The 20,089-nt window shown below is 37.0% G+C and overlaps 1 long non-coding RNA gene across 1 annotated transcript in view; it reads left to right on the top strand.

Annotated features, from left to right (window-relative positions):
- Positions 1-19,038, top strand: part of LOC143670567 (uncharacterized) — a 72,089-nt gene extending 53,051 nt beyond the window's left edge. The window contains exons 2-3 of the long non-coding RNA XR_013169402.1: positions 17,816-17,935; positions 18,475-19,038. This is a non-coding gene — a long non-coding RNA (uncharacterized LOC143670567). The remainder of the gene's footprint in view (positions 1-17,815; positions 17,936-18,474) is intronic.
- The last annotated feature ends 1,051 nt before the right edge of the window (positions 19,039-20,089 follow it).

Below are 20,089 nucleotides of genomic sequence, written 5' to 3'. Positions count from 1 at the left end.
GCTCTTTGGCATAAAGTTCAACTTATTCTAGACCTCTAGCATAGCTTCTGTTTACCTGATCAGAAATTTTCATCTCTTGTTTTTTCTGGTTCCTGCCCTGCCTATAGGGAACCTTTTTTTGAGGAGGATCTGCACAGATATGATTGACCTCAATTAGATTTTCCCAGCTGAGCAAACCCAAGTCTCAGTAGAAGAGTGTAATCAGTATCAAGTTTCCATGAAGATGAGACCCAATAGGTTGTGTGACTTTCCTGTGGAGCCTCTAGATTCTGTGTTTTTCCTATCCTACTCAGCAGGTGGTGCCTGTCAGCCCACAACTTTCTCCTCACTTAAAGTAGTGTGGAGCCTTTCATTCTCAGCCTATCAGGGGTGAGGTTGAGACAGTGGCTGACATGGGAGGCAAGCTTAAGCTGTTTCTGATTCCCAGACCTTGGGGTCTGAATTCTCTGAAGGAAGACTGCCATTTGACTGGGTCCTATCCCCTTTTCTTGTGGAAGAAATGTCCTTTAGGGAATTATCTCCTTTACTTGTCTTGTTACTTTGTATCTCAGACCTATATTAACTCCACCTTTGCCTAGGTGAGCACTGACAATTGAAAATGCATGAGATTTTCTATAATGAGCTATGCAGAGTACTTTAAAAAAAAAGAAAAAAATAATAAAATAAAATCCATTTTCAGAGCCAGTCTCCCCAGCCCCCAAGGTTCAACAGTTAAGAACCTGAGTTGGTATCCAGCTCTATGGGCCCCTTTTCTTGAGGCACAGCCCTTTGTCAGTATCCTGAGCTTGGCCAGCTCTAAGTCTCCATTTAGTTTCCTCCTCAGCCCTGGCTCCTCTCAGCTACAAGAGACCTCAGAGTCATATTCCTGCTTTCTCTGGGTGTATCTCTGCTCAGAGCTTATATTCAGCCATCCATATTTGTTAATGAAAACAATTGGGTTTGTTTCCCCATGACTGCCCATGTAAAAAAAATGATTGGAGCTAGGATGAGGTACATAGAAACTGTTTCTTTTGCCACAGGGAAGCATCTCCAATGGATTCTGCCATGCAGTGAGGGAAGGATTCAGCCTCTGCAATTTGGGAGCTGTACTTACTGCTCTGTTCCTTGTTCTTGGCCCTTCCAAACTGGTCTAAAATGTATGTTCAGTTGTGGATGTCCCCCAAACAGTCGTTCCAGACAGATCTTGGATATTTACTAGCTGCTCTAGAGGATGAACTAAATTCCACACCTCTCTATGCTGCCATCTTCAACTGATTTCTCCTTCCAATTAAATTTTATAATTAGCTTTTCCATTTCTGCAAAGGAGGTTGTTGGAGGCTTGATTGGCGTTGCATTGAATCTGTAGGTCCATTTGGGTAGAATTGACATCTTAATGACATTTAGCCTTCAAAACCATGAATACAGAATGTCTTTCCACCTTCAGGTCTTCTTTGCTTTCTTTTAGCAATGTGTTGTAGTGTTCTATGTGCAGGTCCTTCACATCCTTAGTTAAGTGTATTCCTGGAATTTGATCCTTTTAGTTGATCCTTTTAGTTGCTGTTGTAAATGGAAGATTTTCTTGCTTACCTCCTCAGATAGCTCATTACTATTGTATAGAAATATTACCAATTTTTGTATGTTTATCTTGGATCCTGCCACTTTGCTGAACTCATTTATTAGCTCTGGTATCTTTGGGGGGGATTTCTAAATATAGGATCGTATCATATGCAAATAGTGAAAGTTTTACTTCTTCCTTTCCAAGTTGGATGCCTTTTGTTTTCTTTTTTCTTGCCTAATAGCTTTAGCTAGAACTTCCAACCAATATTGAATAACAGTGGTGACAGTGGGCATCGTTGTCTTGTTTCTTATCTTAGATGGAAAGCTTTCAGTCTCTTGCCATTGAGTGTAATGTTAGTTGTGAGTTTTTCATATATGCTATTTATCATTTTGAGGAGTTTTCCTTCAATTCCTAGTTTTTGAATGGCTTTATCAAGAAGGGATCCTGAATTTTGTCAAATGACTTTTCTGAATCAATCAAGATAATCAGGTGATTTTACCCTTTTGATATGTTAATGTGTTGTATTACATTAAGTGATTTTCCTATGTTGAACTCACCTTGCAGACCTGGAATAATACCCACTTGATCATGTTGTATAATTATTTTATTGTGCTGTTGGATTTGATTTGCATGTATTTTGCTGAGAATTTTTGCATCTGCACTCATTAGGGGATTTAGAGTGTAGTTTTGTTTTCTTGTGTGGTCTTTACCTCATTTTGGTATGGGGGGATGTTGGCATCATAGAATGAGGCAGGGAGTGTTCCCTCCTCTTCAATGTTGTGGAAAATTTTGAGAGAATTGCAGATAAGTTTTTCAGGAACATTTGGTAGAATTTCCCTCTGAAGCCATCTGGTCCTGGGCTTTTCTTTTGGAGGAGGTTTTTGATTACTGATTCTCTTTATTAGTATTTGGTTTGCTAAGATCTATTACTTCTTGAGTTAGTGCAGATAATTTATGTTTCTAAGAATCTGTTTGTTTCATTTAACTAATGTGATTTACTGGGATGCGGTTGATCTTAGTATCCCATTACATGCCTTTTTACTTCAGCAGAGTCAGCAGTAATGCCTCCTTATTTCCTTCTATCTGCTCATCTTGGCTTGAGTTTGCTATTCTTTTTCTAGTATTTCTCACTATTAATGTACCATCAAGATCTCCCTTCACATCTGTTGGTATTTGCTTCATATGTTTTGGGGTTCTGCTGTTAGGTGAATTTATATTCATAATTTTTACATCTTCCTGTTGAATTGTCACCTTTAACAATTATATAATGATCATCTTTTCCTCTCATAACTTTTTTTTTTACTTAAGGTCTATTAAATCCAATGTTAGTATATCCACTCCAGCTGTTTTGGTTACTACTTATATGCATATTTTTTTTCTGTACTTTCACCCTTAGCCTACTTGCATCTTTGAATTTAATGTGATTCTCTTGCAGACACTATATAGTTGGGCCATGTTTTATTATCTATTCTTTCAATCTCTGCCTTTTAACTGGAGAGTTTAAACCACTTGCATTTAAAATCACTGCTGATAAGAGGTTTTCTTCAATATTTTGCTATTTACCCATTGTAAGTCACACATTTTTATCTTTCATTTTCAATAATGCCTACTTTGATATTTATTTTCTTTTTTGTGCTGGACCGTATTGAGTGCTGTTTGCATTTCTATTTGGTTATACTTTTAAACCATTTTCCTTGTGGTTACCATAAGGTTAAAATTTAATATTCCATATATAAAACAATCACATTTTATTTGATACCAACTTAACTTCAATGGCATGCATATATACTTTTCCTATACTTATCTGTCCCTGAACCATTTTTTGTACTTGTTGCCACTTATATCTTGTACATTGCATGTACTAAAACATAGGTTTATCATCACTTTTTTTGCATTTGCATTTTAGCACCTGTGGGAAGTAAGAGTGGAGTTACATACCACACAATACAATACAATAATACTGGCATTTATATTACCTGAATGCTTACCTTTACCATTGCTCTTCATTCCTTTATGTGACTTTGGACCACTGTCTAGTGTCCTTCTCTTTCAGTATGAAGGTCTCCCGTTAACATTGTTTTTATAGCAAGTTAATTGGGGATGAACTACCTCAGCTTTTGTTCATTTGAGAATGTCTTAATCTCTCAGCCATGAAATAGAGTGATACCAGGTATAAAATTCTTTTTCTGGTGGTTGTTTTCCTTCAGCACCTTAAGTATTTGAACCCACTGCCTTCTTGCCTCCATTGTTTCTGATGAGAAATCAGGACTCAATCTCACTGGGGCTCCCTTGTACATAACACATTGTTTTTCTCTTGCAATTTTCAGAAATTTCTTCTCCTCTGCTATTGATAGTGTTATCAATATATGATGGGGTGTATTTTTCTTCATACTTGGTGTTCTTTGAACTTCTTGTATGTGTATATTCATGTCTTTTGCTAAGTTTAAGATGTTCTCTATAATTTTTCTTTACCTGTACCTTCTGCACCTTTCTCTCTTTCTTCTCCTTCTGGGACTCCCATAATGTGTATATTGGTGCACTTGATGATGTTCCAGAGCTGTTTTAGGCTCTTTTCACTTTTAATATTTCTTTTTTCTTTCTGTTCCTCAGCCTGACTCATTTCAAGTCTCCGAGTTCACTGATTCTTTCTCCAGCCAACTCCAGTCTACTCTTAAAACCTTCCTGGGCATTTTTCATTTCAGTTATTGTAGTCTTCAACTCCAGTAGTTCTGTTTGGTTCCTTTTTTAAAATTTATCTTTATTTAGATCTCATATTGCTCATTCACTGATTTCCCAGTACCCTTTACTCTTTCTCTGTATTTTCCTTTATGTCCTTGAGTATTTTTTGTATGCCTTAAGGTGGGGGTCACATTTCATTCTTTTCCCATGGGAGTATCCCATTATTGCAGCACCATGTGTTGAATTTCTGTTTGTTTTTTGTTTGCTTGTTTGTTTGTTTTTTGGGGGGAAGTGCTCAGACCAGGAATTGAACCCAGGTCTCCTGCATGGCAGGTGAGAATTCTATCACTGAACTACCCAGACATCCCTTTACTTGAGCAATTTTAAGATCATTTTTAAAAGACTTTATTTGGTATGTCCATGTTCTCATCTTCTTTCTTGGTATATTCTGAATTTTTATCCTCTTTTTTTGGAGACCCATAATTTCCTGTTTCTTTGTCCTGTACTCTCTTTTTGCACACTGTATATTTTAATGTTTTAAAATGTTAAGTCTTGCATTTATTCCCTGGTATGTCTGGTCCTTGGTTTTGTAACTAATTGATGTTAATACACAGATTTTCTTGAGCTTCAACCCTCCCATCCAGAATGTCTGCCCATGGCTAATTCAGTCAGTATTCATGGTTCTTCCTATGTTTCTGGGCCTCTGTCTTGTCCTGGAAACTGGAGAAAAGGCAATGTTTCTTTTAAAATGGCAGAGAACTTGGCCTAATTGAGCCCTGATGTTGGATGGAAGGCAGAACTTGAATGTGATTACCTTTCATATTCACCTGAGGACATTTCCAAGGTATAAGTGGAGGGTGCAGCCGAGTTGTAACTTAGAGTAAAATGTGAGAGGAAGAAGATAAATTGAGAACTGAACTCTTAAGCACAAAGAAATCATAAATTATTGGTTTGGAAAATTCTGAGCCTATTGAGATAGTGTGTATTTTTTTACTTTTAAATTATTTCTCAGAGCAATTTTGGGTTTAAAGATTAATCATGCATAAAATACAGGGTTCTCATACACCACCCCACCACCAACACCTTGCATGGCTAGGGATCATTTATTACAATCAATAACATCACTTTTTATAATTGTACTATTTGTGTAAAATGGTTTTATTCACACACTGTGCAATATATCCTATGTATACAGTTAATGGCTCCTGGTATAATCACATAGTTATGCATTCACTGCAACAATCTATACACGGACACTTCCATTTTCTATGGAAAGAAAAAAATCACATACCCCTCACTTATACCCATCTATTATTGACATTTAGATTTGGTATAGTGCCTTTGTTACAATTAATGAAAAAATATTACAATATTATTGTTAATCATAAACTCTAGTTTACATTAATTGTATTTTTCCCATATATTACTCCATTATTAACACCTTGTGATAGTGACTTACATTTGTTCTAGTTCATGTAAAAGCATATATTTGTTCATTTAACCCCTATCATTGTCCACTTTAGGTTTTTCAAATTTATACAGTCCAAGTTTTTATCTCCAGCTTTCCTTCTAGTAACATACACTACTCTAATCTTCCTCTTTCAGTCATACCCTGCTCAGCTTTTTAAATTACACTTAAAGTATTGTCTTACTAACACAAAGTATTGTGTCATCCATTTCTGAACCTTTACAATCAACCTTATTCAACATTCTATACTCCTTAAGTACCAATTACACAATCCCTGCATTCTTTCTATCTCCTGGTAACCTATGCTCTCTAATTTAACTCTGAGTTTGCTCATTATAGTTAGTTCATATTAGTGAGGCCATATAATATTTGTCCTCTAGTTTCTGACTTATTTCACTCAACATAATGTCCTCAAGACTCATTCATATCACTGCATGCATCATGACTTCATTCCATCTCACAGCTGCATAATATTCTACTATATGTATATATCACAGTTTATTTTTTATTTTTTTTTAAGAATTGAGCAGTTCTTTTTATTTTTTATTTTTTACATGGGCAGGCACTTGGAATCAAACCCAGATCTACGGCATGGCAGGTGAGGACTCTGCCTGCTGAGCCACCGTGGCCTGCCCTATCACAGTTTATTTATCTACTGTTCAGTTCATGGACATTTGGCCTGTTTCCTTCTATCAGCAATCACGAATAATGCTGCTATAAACACCAGAATGGAAATATCTATTCATATCCCTGCTTTCATTTCTTCTTAGTATATACCTAGTGAAGAGATTGCTGGATCATATGGAAATTCTATACTTAGCCAAAGTACTTTCCAGATTGGGTGCACATTCTACATTCCCACCAATAGTGAATAGTGTACCCATTTGTCCACATCCTCTCTAGCAATTGTAGTTTTCTGGTTTGTTTGTTTGTTGTTGTTGTTGTTTTGATAATGGCCATTCTAGTGATGTGAAATGGTATCTCATTGTGGTTTTGATTTGCATCAAATTTGCACCAAATAGCTAATGAAATGAACATCTTTTCGTATGCTTTTGAGCCATTTGTAGTTCCTTCTTGAAAAAGTGTCTATCCATGTCTTTTGCCCATTTTTTTGTAATTGGGTTGTTTGTCTTTTTGTTGTTGAGTTGTAGGTTCTCTTTATATATTCTGGATATGAAACCTTTATTGGACAATGTGGTTCCAAATATTTTCCTCCATTGAGTAGACTGCATTTTTACTTTCTTGACAGAGTCCTATATATATATAGATATAGGTATAGATGTAGATAGAGATAGAGATAGAGATAGATAGATAGATAGAACAATGTACAAACAAACAAACATTCCATATATGGTGTACAATCAGTGGCTCACAATATCATCACACAGTTGTGTATTCATCACCATGTTTTTTTTAACATTTTCATCACTCCAGAAAAAGAAATAAAAAAGGAAAAACTCATACATACCATACCCCTTATTCATCCCTCTCATTGACCACTAGTATTTCCATTTACCCAATTTATTTTAACCTTTGTTTTCCCTATTATTTGTTTATTTTTATGCATATTTTTTACTCATCCATTCATACTGCAGCTAAAAGAAGCATCAGACACAAGGTTTTCACAATCACACAGTCACATTGTAAAAGCTATAGCATTCCACCATCATCTTCAAGAAACAATGCTACTAGAACATAGCTCTACAGTTTCAGGTGCTTCCCTCCAGCCACTCCCATACATCATAAACTAAAAAGGAGATTTCTATGTAATGCATAAGAATAACCTCCAGGATAACCTCTTAACTCTGTTTGAAATCTCTCAACCACTGACACTTTATTTTGTCTCATTTCTCTCTTCCCCCTTTTGATCAAGACAGTTTTCTCAATCCCTTGATGCCATGTTGCTCCTCATTCTGGGATTTCTGTCCCATGTTTCCAGGGAGGTTTACATCCCTGGTAGTCATGTACCATGTAGAGGGGGAGGGCAGTGAGTTCACTTGCCAGGTTGGCTTAGAGAGAGAGGCCACATCTGAACAAGAAAAGAGTTTCTCTGGGGGTGACTCTTAGGCCTAATTTTAAGTAGGCTAAGCCTATCCTTTTCAGGAATAATTTTCATAGGGGCAACACCCAAGACCAAGAGCTCAGCCTATTGATTTGGTTGTCCCCACTGCTTGCTAGAATATCAGAAATTCTCAGAATGGGGAAATTGAATATTGCCCCCTTTCTCCTCATTCTCCCAAGGGAACTTTGCAAATAGTTCCTTATTCACTGCCCAAACAACTCTGGGACTTATTGAGGCATCACCTAACCTGGACAAACCAAGAAAATTTCATACCATATTCAAGAGTTCATGTACTTATGATGTTCAACAAAACTGACCATACAAGTTAAATTAGGAAATACACTACTCAAAATATAAATTTTGCACTAAATAAAGATCTCTCCCTTTGGTCTTGCACAGAAGTTGAAGTTTTAAAACATCTATGATATCATCCTTTACCCAGTCTTCTGATATACCTTAGTCCTGTCCAGATCAGCTTCATGTCTCTACTCAATGTCTGATCACTTTTTCAACTCCTACCACAAGATCTTTAAGATATTTCCCTACATTTTCTTCTAAGAGTTTTATGGTCATAGCTCTAATGTTCAGGTATTTGATGCACCTTGAGTTAAGTTTTTAATAAGGTGTGGGATAGAGATCCTCTTTCATTCCTTTGGCTATGGATATCCAGTTCTCCCCTCATCATTTATGAAGAGGCTGTTCTGTCCTTATTGAGTGGACTAAGCCACCTTGTCAAATATCAATTTCTCATATATGAGAAGGTTTATTTCTGAACTCTCAATTTTATTCCATTCGTCAGTGTATCTGTGTGCCAGTACAATGCAGTTTTGACCATTGTAGCTTTGTAATAAGCTTTAAAGTCAAGAAGTGTGAGACATATCACTTCATTTTTCTTTCTCAAGATATTTTAACTATTTGGAGCACCCTGCCCTTCCAAATAATTTGCTTATTGTTTTTCTATTTCTGCAAAGTTTGTTGTTGGCATCTTCATTGGTATTGCATTGAATCTGTAAATCATTTTCGGTAGAATTGACATCTTTATTATATTTAGTCTTCCAATGCATGAACACAGTATGTCTTTCCATCTATTTAATCTTCATTGATTTCTTTTTACAGTGTTTTCTAATTTTCTGTTTAAAATTCCTTTATATCTTTGGTTAAATTTATTCCTAGATATTTGATTATTTTAGTTGCTATTGTAAATGGATTTTTTTTCTTGATTTCTACCTCTATTGCTCATTATTTGTATATAGAACATTACTGATTTTGGGGTGTTAATCCTACATCCTGATACTTTGCCAAACTTGTTCATTAATGCTAGTATCTTTGTTGTTGATTTTTCCTGACTTTCTAAATATCTGCAAATGGTAAAAGTTTCGCTTCTTTCTTTCCAATTTGAATACCTTTTATTTCATTTTCTTGCCTAATAGCATGTTTTGAGAACAGGTCCAGATGCAGCTCTATGAGGGATCTTCCTGAACTTTTGGAAAGTGAGGCCTTAAAATCAGGGCTCCTTGTGAGAGTTGAACTGAATATTCTCTTTGCTGATGTGGGTGTGATTGAACATGGATCCATCAGGCATTTTGGTATAAGTGAAGATTGGAGGTGCACTTATCCAGCAAGTATCTGTGGAAAGTCTCTCTTTATAATGGTTTGGACCCTTGTGAATGCATGCAAAGCCAATAAGACTTTTGTGAAATTTGCATGAGTAAGTAGAGCCACTGACATCCTGGACTCAGGGGAACTGAGAGGGGTGAATTAAAGAAAGGACTTCATGGATGGATCCATGGAAGTTATATCTGGACCAAGGAGATATCCTCAGTCTACCAGTGTAGACACACCCATGCATGTAGAGGGGACAGGCCATCTTTTCCAGTGCTTGGAGGGGGGCCAGGTTTGCTATCTATTTTTCAGGGAGAGTGCTTCAACCCCAATGCTCAATCCTTGGGCCTGGGCCTCAGCATTCCTGGTGAGACCAGTGACTACTTCAATATTCAGAAATGGTGGGGCCCATGTTCCAGCATTTGCAAAGAGACTGGCCACCATCCCAATGCTTGAAGAGAGATAGAACCCTCACCCTGGGATCCAGGGAGAGCAGTGGTCACTGGACAAACACTTGGAAGGGGTGAGTCTTCTAGTTTATCCATCTGGTAGAAAAAATTTTGACTCTCATACCTTGAAATGTAATGGAGTTTGTCCTGCTAGTTTCAGAATTGTTTGAGACCTGTCACCCCTGTTTTCCTTCCAATTACTCTCTTCTGAAATGGGAATGTTTTTCATATGCCTGTTGCTCCACTGTATATTGGAAGAAGACAGCTTGTTTTCTGGTTTTCACAGCTCCACAGACAGAGGATCATTGTGTCCTAAGGTAAACCACACCTCTAAATGATTTTGATGAGACTTTGTACTTAGCATTGTCACTGAAATGACTTAAGGCTTTTGGGATGTTGTGATGGAATGAATGTACTTGCTGCATGAGAAGAATATGTCTTTTGGGGTCCAGATGGCAGACTTTGATGGCTTGGAGCTATGTACACCAGAAAAGCTTAATCCATTCCTGTGGGTATGAACCCTTTGCAAATAAGACCGTTTTACATGGTTACTTCACTTGATATGTGGCCCAACTGAAGAATGAAGAATCTTAATCCTATTACTGGAGCTTTTTATAAACACAATGAAATTCAGATGCAGAAAGAAAGCCACAGAGGGAGCAACCAGAAGCCAGAAGTTAATGGAACCCAGAGAAATCAAGAGAGACTGCCATGTGCATTGCCAGGTGACATCAAAGTGAAGGACCAAGGATCACTGGCAGTCAGACCCACAATACCACAGTCTTCTGGGTGAAAGCATCTCCCCAGTGATACCTTGTTTTGGACTTCTCACCTCAAACTCTGAGGCAATATTCCCCTTGTTTAAGACAATCCATTGCATGGCATTTGTTAGGCAGCCTGGAAATAAAAACATCCCTTAAGTTTTGTTTTTCTAGAAATGTATTTATTTGTCCTTTATTTTTTGAGGGACAGCTTTGTCAGATACATTATTCTTGAATAACAAATTTTTTCTTTCAGCAATATAACTATGTTTTCCCACTACCTTTTGGATTCCATGGTTTCTCATGAGAAATCAGATGTTAATCTTAGGGATTCCTTGTATATGATACATATAGTTTCTCTTGCTGTTTTCAGGGTTCTGTCTTTGTCCTTGGCATTCATTAGTTTGATTATACTGTGTTTTGGTGTAGATATGTTTTGGTTCATCCTGCTTGGTGTTTATTAACCTTCTTAGCTTTGTGTATTCATATGTTCCATGAGATTTGGAAAGTCCTCAGTTATAATTTTTAAATATTTTTTCTTTCCCTTTTTCTTTCTTTTCTTCTGTGTTATATAAATTGGTATGATTTATACAATATCAAGTGCCAGAAAAAAACAAAACCCCTGAAGAAGTTCACTAATCTTTAAGTCCTGGCTGTCCTACAGGTTCTTCAGGCTCTGTTCATTTTTTTTTACAATCTTTTTTATTTCTTTTCCTCAGATTGGACAATTTCTATTGTCTCATCCTTATGTTTGCTGATCTTTTCTTCTGCCTCCTCCAGTCTGCTATTGATCTCTCCTATTCAATTTTTCATTTCACTTATTTTATTTTTCATCTCCAGAATTTCCACTTGCCTCTTCTTATGATTTCTTTCTCATCATTGACATTTTCATTTTGTACATATATTGCTTTCTTTCTAGCTTTCAGTTATTTTTCCATATTGTCCTTTAGTTCATTGACCATATTTTAAAAAATTGAGCTAAGATCTTTGAATCATAATTCCAGAGACTAAGCTTCCTCTAGAATGGTCTCTCACATTATTTTTCATATGACTTTGCATACTTTCTTGTATCCTTATATATTTTGTAATTTTTGTTGAGAAGTGGACATTGTTAGTATTATGTTGTGTTAACCCTGAAAATCTAGGTCTCTCCATCCTTGTCTGTGAGAGCAAGAATAAGAAAAAAATTAAAACATAAATCAAGGAAAGAATAAAAGAGAGAAAAAGAAATATTATTACTAAGAAACAAACAAACCACCATCAAAAAAATGTTTACTCCCTCTCCAGTTCTCTTGGTTGAGGTCAATGGGGAGGCAGAAGCTGTTGTCAGTCATACTTAAACTGACACAAATGTCTGCACTGGTGTCTCAGATATCTGCCAGACTAAACACCATAAATGAGTGCCAGAAAAATCTGAACACCCCCCCCCCAAAGGTGCACTTACTCTTTATGTCCTGGTAGATGCTGATGTGAAGTCGAGGCAGTTGCTTCTCAGAGGGCTAAACCCAAGATTACCATTCACATCGGTGCTTCAATTATCTTCAAGACCAAGAAGTACCCATCCACAGCAGAAATGAAACTAATGGAAAAAATGGGCGCTGACTTTTTATATCCCAGTGAATGCTGTCAGAGAACTGGAAGCTGATGCTACATGTAGGACTAGCATTCATACTGGTCTGTTTGGGCTGACAGGCCTCAACCTTCAATCCCAACTTTTTCTCTGGCCCCCACAAACTGCTCCTATATCCAGATCATCTCTGCAGTCACTGCTGTTTCTAAAGCTGCTAACATGGTGTCAAGCAATGGGAGCCGGTCACTGGTGTACACGTTTCCTTACAAAAGCTGAACTCTTGTCAGACTCTTGTTTTCTCTGACATTCCTGTAGTTGTTCTAAATACCCAATCTGTTTCCAGACTTATTACATAGTCCATTCAAATTCATTTTTCAAACTCATTCATTTCTCTGATGAATGGAATGGTCTGTAAGTTTCTACTCCACCACTTTGTGTCTGTGTTCTCCTGGCCTCATTTTTTGACCTTGTCAAATTTTACTTTGAACATAAAGGCAATAAGAGGACTTTCTTAGCATGTAGTAATTCAGGGAGCATAACATCTTTGAGAACTTCTAGAATAAACTACTTGAAGGTGAAGTCAAGCCAACCATGATAATGAATAGAAATAAACTAAAGAATTAGGAAATTATATATAAATGACTGGTGGTGAGCATTGAGCATACTTAAGCTAATTAACAACTATGAAGATTTGTATTTACTTAAATAAATTAAAATCTTATGTACCTTGAAAATGTTATATAAATAACAAATCAGAAGATCGGTGAAAAGAGGATATAGGAAATGTTAGAATATTAATATTCTTATCTTTCAAGTAAGGAATTAATTTGAGCATTTGAAATTGAAACATCTTCTTTTTTTTAAACAAAATACATAATGCCATCCTATTTTTTTTAATTTTTTATTAATTAAAACAAATTACAAGAAACAAACATTCCCAACACATACACTCAGCAATTCACAATATCATCACATAGTTGCATATTCATCATCATGATCATTTCTCAGAACATTAGCATCAATTCAGAAAAAGAAATAAAAAGACAACAGGAAAATATAACAAACAGAAAAAAAATTTTACAGGCCATACCCCTTACTGATCCCTTTCATTGATCACTAGCATTTCAAACTAAATCTATTTTAACATTTGTTCCCCCTATTATTTATTTTTATTCCATATGTTCCTCTCATCTGTTGACAAGGTAGATAAAAGGAGCATCAGACACAAGGTTTTCACAATCACACAGTCACATTGTGAAAGCTATATCATTATACAATCATCATCAAGAAACATGGCTACTGGAGCACGGCTCTACATTTTCAGGCAGTTCCCTCCAGCCTCTCCCTTACATCTTGGATAACAAGGTGATATCTACTTAATGCATAAGAATAACCTCCAGGATAATCTCTCAACTCTGTTTGGAATCTCTCAGCCATTGACACTTTGTCTCATTTCACTCTTCCCCCTTGTGGTCAAGAAGGTGTTCTCAATCCCTTGATACTGGGTCTCAGCTCATTCTAGACTTTTTCTCAATCCCTTGATGCTGAATCTCAGCTCATTCTGGGATTTCTGTCCCACGCTGCCAGAAAGATCCACACCCCTGGGAGTCATGTCCCGTGTATACAGGTGGAGGGTGGTGAGTCTGCTTGCTGTGTTGGCTGGAGAGAGAGGCCACATCTGAGCAACAAAAGAGGTTCTCTTGGGGGTGACTCTTAGGCTTAATTTTAAGTAGGCTTGACCTATCCCCTGTGGGGTTAAGTTTCATATGAACAAACCGCAAGACTGGGGGCTCAGCTTATAGCTTTGATTGTCTGCACTGCTTGTGAGAATATCAAGAATTCAACTTGGGGAAGTTGAGTTTTCCCCCGTTCTCACCATTCCCCGAAGGGGACTTTGCAAATACTTTTCCACTGACTGATCAAATCACTCTGGGATTCATCAGGGCATCACCTGGACAAACCAACAAAATCTCATGTCCTATACAAAGTTCCATGTACTTAAGGTGTTCAATCAACTATCTACATAGGTTGTATTAGGAGATGCACTAGTCAAAGTATAGATTTGTACCAAATAAACATTTTTTGCTTTAGTCTCACACATTAGTTGAAATTTTAAAATATTAAGTACTATCTATTTTCAGCACACTGCAGTAATGACATTCTTTTGTTCTTCCTCATGCAAAAACATTTTTAAAATTTTTACATATAGTCACTATCATTATACACTCTAGGCATTCCTAGATTACACCATCTCAATCTTTATCATCTTTCTTTGTGATTTCATTTATGCCCCAGCCCTCCTCCCTCTATCATTCTCATATGCAGCTTCATTCAGTGTTTTTACATAATTGTATTACAGTTAGGTAATATTGTTCTGTCCATTTCTGAGTTTTTATATTCAGTCCTGTTGCACAAGCTGTATCCCTTCAGCTCCAGTTACCCAATATCTTACCCTATTTCTATTTCCTGATGGTTTCTGTTACCAAGGAAATATTCCAAGTTTATTCACTAATGTCAGTTCATATCAGTGAGACCGTACAGTATTTATCCTTTTGTTTCTGGCTTATCACACTAAGAATAATGTCCTTAAGGTCCATTCATGTTGTTACATACTTCATAACTTTATTCTGTCTTAAAGCTGCATAATATTCCATCTTATGTAAATGTCACAGTTTGTTTAGCCAACTCTCTGTTGATGGACATTTTGGCTGTTTCCATCTCTTGGTAATTGTTAATAATGCTGCTATAAACATTGGTGTGTAAATGTCCATTTGTGTCCTTGGCCTTGTGTCCTTTGAGTAGAGACAGCATATAGATGGGTCCTGTTTTTTAATCCACTCTGCCAGACTATGTCTTTTGATTAGAGAGTTTAATCCATTAACATTCAGTGTTATTACTGCATGGGTAGTACTTTCTTCTACTATTTTGCCTTCTGGATTTTATATGTCATATCTAATTTTCCTTCTTTTTACCTTTACTCATAGTCTTCCTTTCTACACTGTTCTCCACACCTCTCTCTTCTGTCTTTGTTATCTGTCTCTAGTGTTCCCTTTAGTATTTCTTGCAGAGCTGGTCTCTTGGTCACAAATTCTCTCAGTGATTTTTTGTCTGAAAATGTTTTAATTTCTCCCTCATTTTTGAAGGACAATTTTGCTGGATATAGAATTCTTCGTTGGCAGTTTTTCTCTTTTAATAATTTAAATATATTATCCCACTGTCTTCTCACCTCCATGGTTTCTGTTGAGAGATCTGCGCATGGTCTTATTGGGCTTCCCTTGTATGTGATGGCTTGCTTTTCTCTTGCTGCTTTCAAGATCCTCTTTTTCTCTTTGACCTCTGACATTCTGATTATTAAATGTCTTAGAGTATGTCTATTTGGATCTATTCTCTTTGGGGCATGCTGCACTTCTTGGATCTGTAATTTTAAGTCTTTCATAAGAGTTGGGAAATTTTCAGTGATAATTTCCTCCATTAGTTTTTCTCCTCCTTTTCCCTTCTCTTCTCCTTCTGGGACACCCACAGCATGTATATTCATGCACTTCATATTGTCTTTCAATTCCCTGAGTCTCTGCTCATATTTTTCCATTTTTTTTCCTATAGTTTCTGTTTCTTGTCAGATTTCAGATGTTCCGTCCTCCAGTTCAGAAATCATATGTTCTGTCTCTCGAACTCTACCATTGTAGGTTTCCATTGTTTTTTTCATCTCTTCTATTGTGTCTTTCATTCCCATAAGTTCTGTGATTTGTTTTTTCAGACTTTCAGTTTCTTCTTTTTGTTCTTTCCTTGCCTTCTTTATATCCTCCCTCAATTCATTGATTTGGTTTTTAATGAGGTTTTCCATGTCTGTTCGTACATTCTGAATTAATTGTTTCAGCTCCTGTATGTCATTTGAATTGTTTGTTTGTTCCTTTGACTGGGCCATATCTTCAATTTTCCTAGTGTGATTTGTTATTTTTTGCTGGCATCTAGGCATTTAATTACCTTAATTAGTTTATTCTGGAGATTGTTTTCACTTCTTTTATCTAGGGTTTTCTTGCTTGGTGAATTTGTTGTCTATCTGTTCTTTGACATTCCGTTCAGCTTTATCTGGACCTTTAGCTTAAGTTTTGTTTAACAGAGGAGAATTTTTCAGTTCTTATTTTCTTGTTTCTTGCCCGGCTTGTGTGGTGCCTTCCCCACACACACACTTAGGAGGGTCTACTTAGATATTATAGACCCCAGCCAGATTTTCCCAGACCGAAGTGGCCTCCTATCAGGAGGAAAGAGTCACCTGCATCAGTTTTCCCTGAGGATGAGACCCAGCAGGTTGAAAGACTTTCCTGTGAAGTCTCTGGACTCTGTTTTTCTTATCCTGCCCAGTATGTGGCACTTGTCTGACTGCAGGTCCCACCAGCATAAGATGATGCAGACCTTTAACTTTGGCCGACTCTCCCTGCTTGGGGCATGGTGGAGACAGAGGAGAGGTTGTAGGCCGATTTTAATGGCTTCAAATTACCAAGCCCTGGTGTCTGAATTCCTTGAGAGAGGGATTCCACCTGGGTGGGGCTTCACCCCTCCCCTGGGGAAGGCACAAGCTCCAGATAAGCCCCCAAAAGAGCTCACTTCTGCCTATTCCTGGGGAAGTTGCAGCCTGAAAATTCCTGCCACTGTATCCAGAGGCAGTCACGCCTTTGTAGATACACAGCCACGAAAACCTCTGTTTCCTTCTCCACCCCCCTTTTTCTGTCAGTCCTGCTTCCTTGGCACTGGGGCAAAAATGAGCAACCTCCACTTTGATCAGGTTCACCTAAGCTGGGGGCCTATTTTTAGTAGTCAGAATTTGTTAATTAGTTCCACAATTGGTGTTTGATTGTGCTCAGTCCCTGCTGCTGGTAAAGTCCTTTCCTTCCCTCTCTGGGAAGCGGCCTGTGGGGGAGGGGTGCAGGCCACCGCACCTTTGGGAACTCACAGTTCTGGGGGGTGCTCACAGCTGGTCCAGCTGGTCCAGACTGGGGTACGCTGTGTGTCCGGTCACTATCGTGGCTCTGGGAGCTGTTCTGTACTGTTTCTGGTTATTTAGTAGTTGTTCTGGAGGACGAACTAAAATGCGCACATTGTTAAGCCACCATCTTGACCCAGAAAAGTATGCCATCCTATTTTAATGTAAATGTTTCTGCCTATTTATCTATCCATCCATTCTCTTTGTCTATATGTATATATATATATATATATATATACAGAACTATACCTGCAATGATGAATTTTGTGTATCTATCTGGATGCTTTCATCTGTGTTATTGTGAAATTATAAATAGTAGGATCTATCATTTTTTATCATCTATCATTTTTACAATATCAATAGAGTAATTCAACTTAAAAAAGTGACTATAAGATTTTTTTTTTTTTTTTTTAAAGGAAAGACAGAGAGAAGGAAGGAAGAGAGGAAGAAAGGGAAACATCTTTTAAACATTTTCTTGTTTTATTGTATTTTGTTTCTCCGTTTTCGTTACATGGGCTGGGGCCGGGAATCGAACCGAGGTCCTCCGGCATAGCAGGCAAGCACTTTGCCCGCTGAGCCACCGCGGCCCGCCCTGACTATAAGATTTTAAACTTGAGGGACCAAAAGAGTGAAGGCACTGGGAAAGAGAGATGATAGATTGTTTGGCCTTTATACACTTAAAAATAACATTGCCTTATTTCCTTTGAAGGGGCCGGTTGTTGCATAGGATGGATGTGAATTTATTATTTAATTGTATTTTCTGGAAGAGGATGTGGGATTTTGCAAGTGTCCTTGAGGAAGAGATGGAAGGGAAGATACCTTGGCCAAGGTGAACTCAGGAAATTTTTTTGACTGTGGTTTTTCTTTTGACTGATGGTTTAACAGAATAATCAGAATTGAAAGTGGTGAGACTCCTAGAGTGCATAGCTTTCAGAGTTCTTTTGAAATAGAAAATAACTCCACAGGTGACTTCTAATGCACTTTGAGTTGTACAGTCATTTAGTAAGTAATCATAAAAATTAAGCATAGGCACAACCCCATGATGTTCTTAATGACTTTCTACTTGTATAGAAGTGATTTCCTGTCATTTAAATCTCTCTTAGGAAACATAAAATCAACAGTGATTAAAAAAATTATTATCAGTACCTAATAAAACTCTTAGTATAAAAGTGAGGTGTTTTGTATACCAAGAAGATGAACTCACTTAAAATAGTCATTTAACTGAAAAATATTTTAATAGAATAAATGCTTTTAATCTAAATATTAAAATAACTTGAGATTACAAGTACACTGTTTGTTTTCTCTTGATTTTCTGCTTCCTGTGAAGTGACCTGTATTGACATTTGACTTTTTTTTTGCATAATACAGGTATTTTCAACAGTTGTTCTCTCTGAATCATGTTTTCTGTCCTACCATTCAGTTATGACTCTCCTGAAAGGCAAAATTTAGGCAAGAAGTCCTGGTTGCTAAGCAGTGGGCATCAAAAGCTTCAACTCTAAAAGTTATAAGGTACATCTTTCATTATTTAAATTACAATAATAATCTTGCAGCCAAAATTCAAATTTGACAGCATGAGCCTGTGTTTGGAACTTGAGGTAAAATTTAAATATGTGTAAATACTTGTTTCAGTGTCTTTTAGTTTTGAAATGTAAAATGTTTATGGATATGAGTTGTGCTAATTTCAGAAATTATTCAGTGGGTTGTCCCAAATATACTTTTTATTTTCCTTTACTGTGGGTACAAAAAAAATAATGTCTTAACCTTCATGCAGTGACTATACCACATGAAGGGATTTTCTGGGGGAGCAAGATTGTCCTAAGAATACATTCTTTTTAATAACATTTCCACATTCATTTTCATTATCTAACCTGGTATGAATGTCACAATCACCTTAGGAAGGTAGGAACTTTTTCACCTTTTTGGTAACTGAAAGACCTGAACTTTAGGAAAGTTAAGATATTTAGAATCATAGATTTTAGAAACTTTAAGCTCTCCTAATCTAACCTTTATGTATTATATATGAAGAAACTGAGGCTCTTCATATATAATACATAGCTAGAAAATTAAATTCTTTGGTAACATAGCTATTTGTTTCAGAGTTGGGACTATATGTTAGATCTCCTAAATCCTAGTCTAGCATGTTTGCACACACAGATTCTGAAGAGTAGCTGTGGATTAAAATGTATACACACTTCATTAATTTCCTAAAATCTTTTTCTATATTAGAAGTATTAAATAGATCAGAAAATATTCAAACTAGTTTTTTTGTGTGTGCTGTATGGTGGGGGTCACATTTCATTCTTTTTCCATGTGACTATCCCATTATTGCAGCACCATTTGTTGAACTTTTTTGGGGGGGGTGTTTATGCATGGGTGAGGAATTGAACTCGGGTCTCCCATGTGGCAGGTGAGAATTCTACCACTGAACTATCTTTGCACCCCTTAAACTTTAGTTTTAAACTCCATAATTTAGTACTTAAGAATATTCATTCAGCAAGCATTTACTGAGTACTACTATGTATTATAATGATACTTAATGCCAGAGATAGAAAGATGAATTAGATACAGCCTATGATAGTTAGGTTCAGATGTCAACTTGGCCAAGTAATGATGCCTAGTTTTGTTGCTGTGGATTGAATCACTAGCATGTGAATTTCATCTATGGCTGATTACATCTGCAGTCAGTTAAGGGGAGTGCCTTCTGCAATGGTGATGTTTAATTCAATTAGCTGGAGGCTTAAAAGAGAGAGGTCAGAAGAGAGCTCAGCACAGCACAGCCCAAGCAGTTCAGCATATCCTATCTCAGCACTGGCAACTCAGCCCAGACATTTGGAGATATGGAAAGGAATCACCCCAGGGAAAGCTGTTGGAACCCAGAAGTCAGGAAAAATCAGTGGGCATTGCTGTGTGCCTTGCCATGTAACAGAGAACCTCAGAAGAAAGCTAGCTGCCTTTCCTCTGAAGAACTGTACATTTTTAACTA

This window comes from Tamandua tetradactyla, chromosome X, assembly GCF_023851605.1.
Source record: "Tamandua tetradactyla isolate mTamTet1 chromosome X, mTamTet1.pri, whole genome shotgun sequence".
Classification (NCBI taxonomy): Eukaryota; Metazoa; Chordata; class Mammalia; order Pilosa; family Myrmecophagidae; genus Tamandua; species Tamandua tetradactyla.
This window is presented reverse-complemented; position numbering and strand designations above follow the sequence as displayed.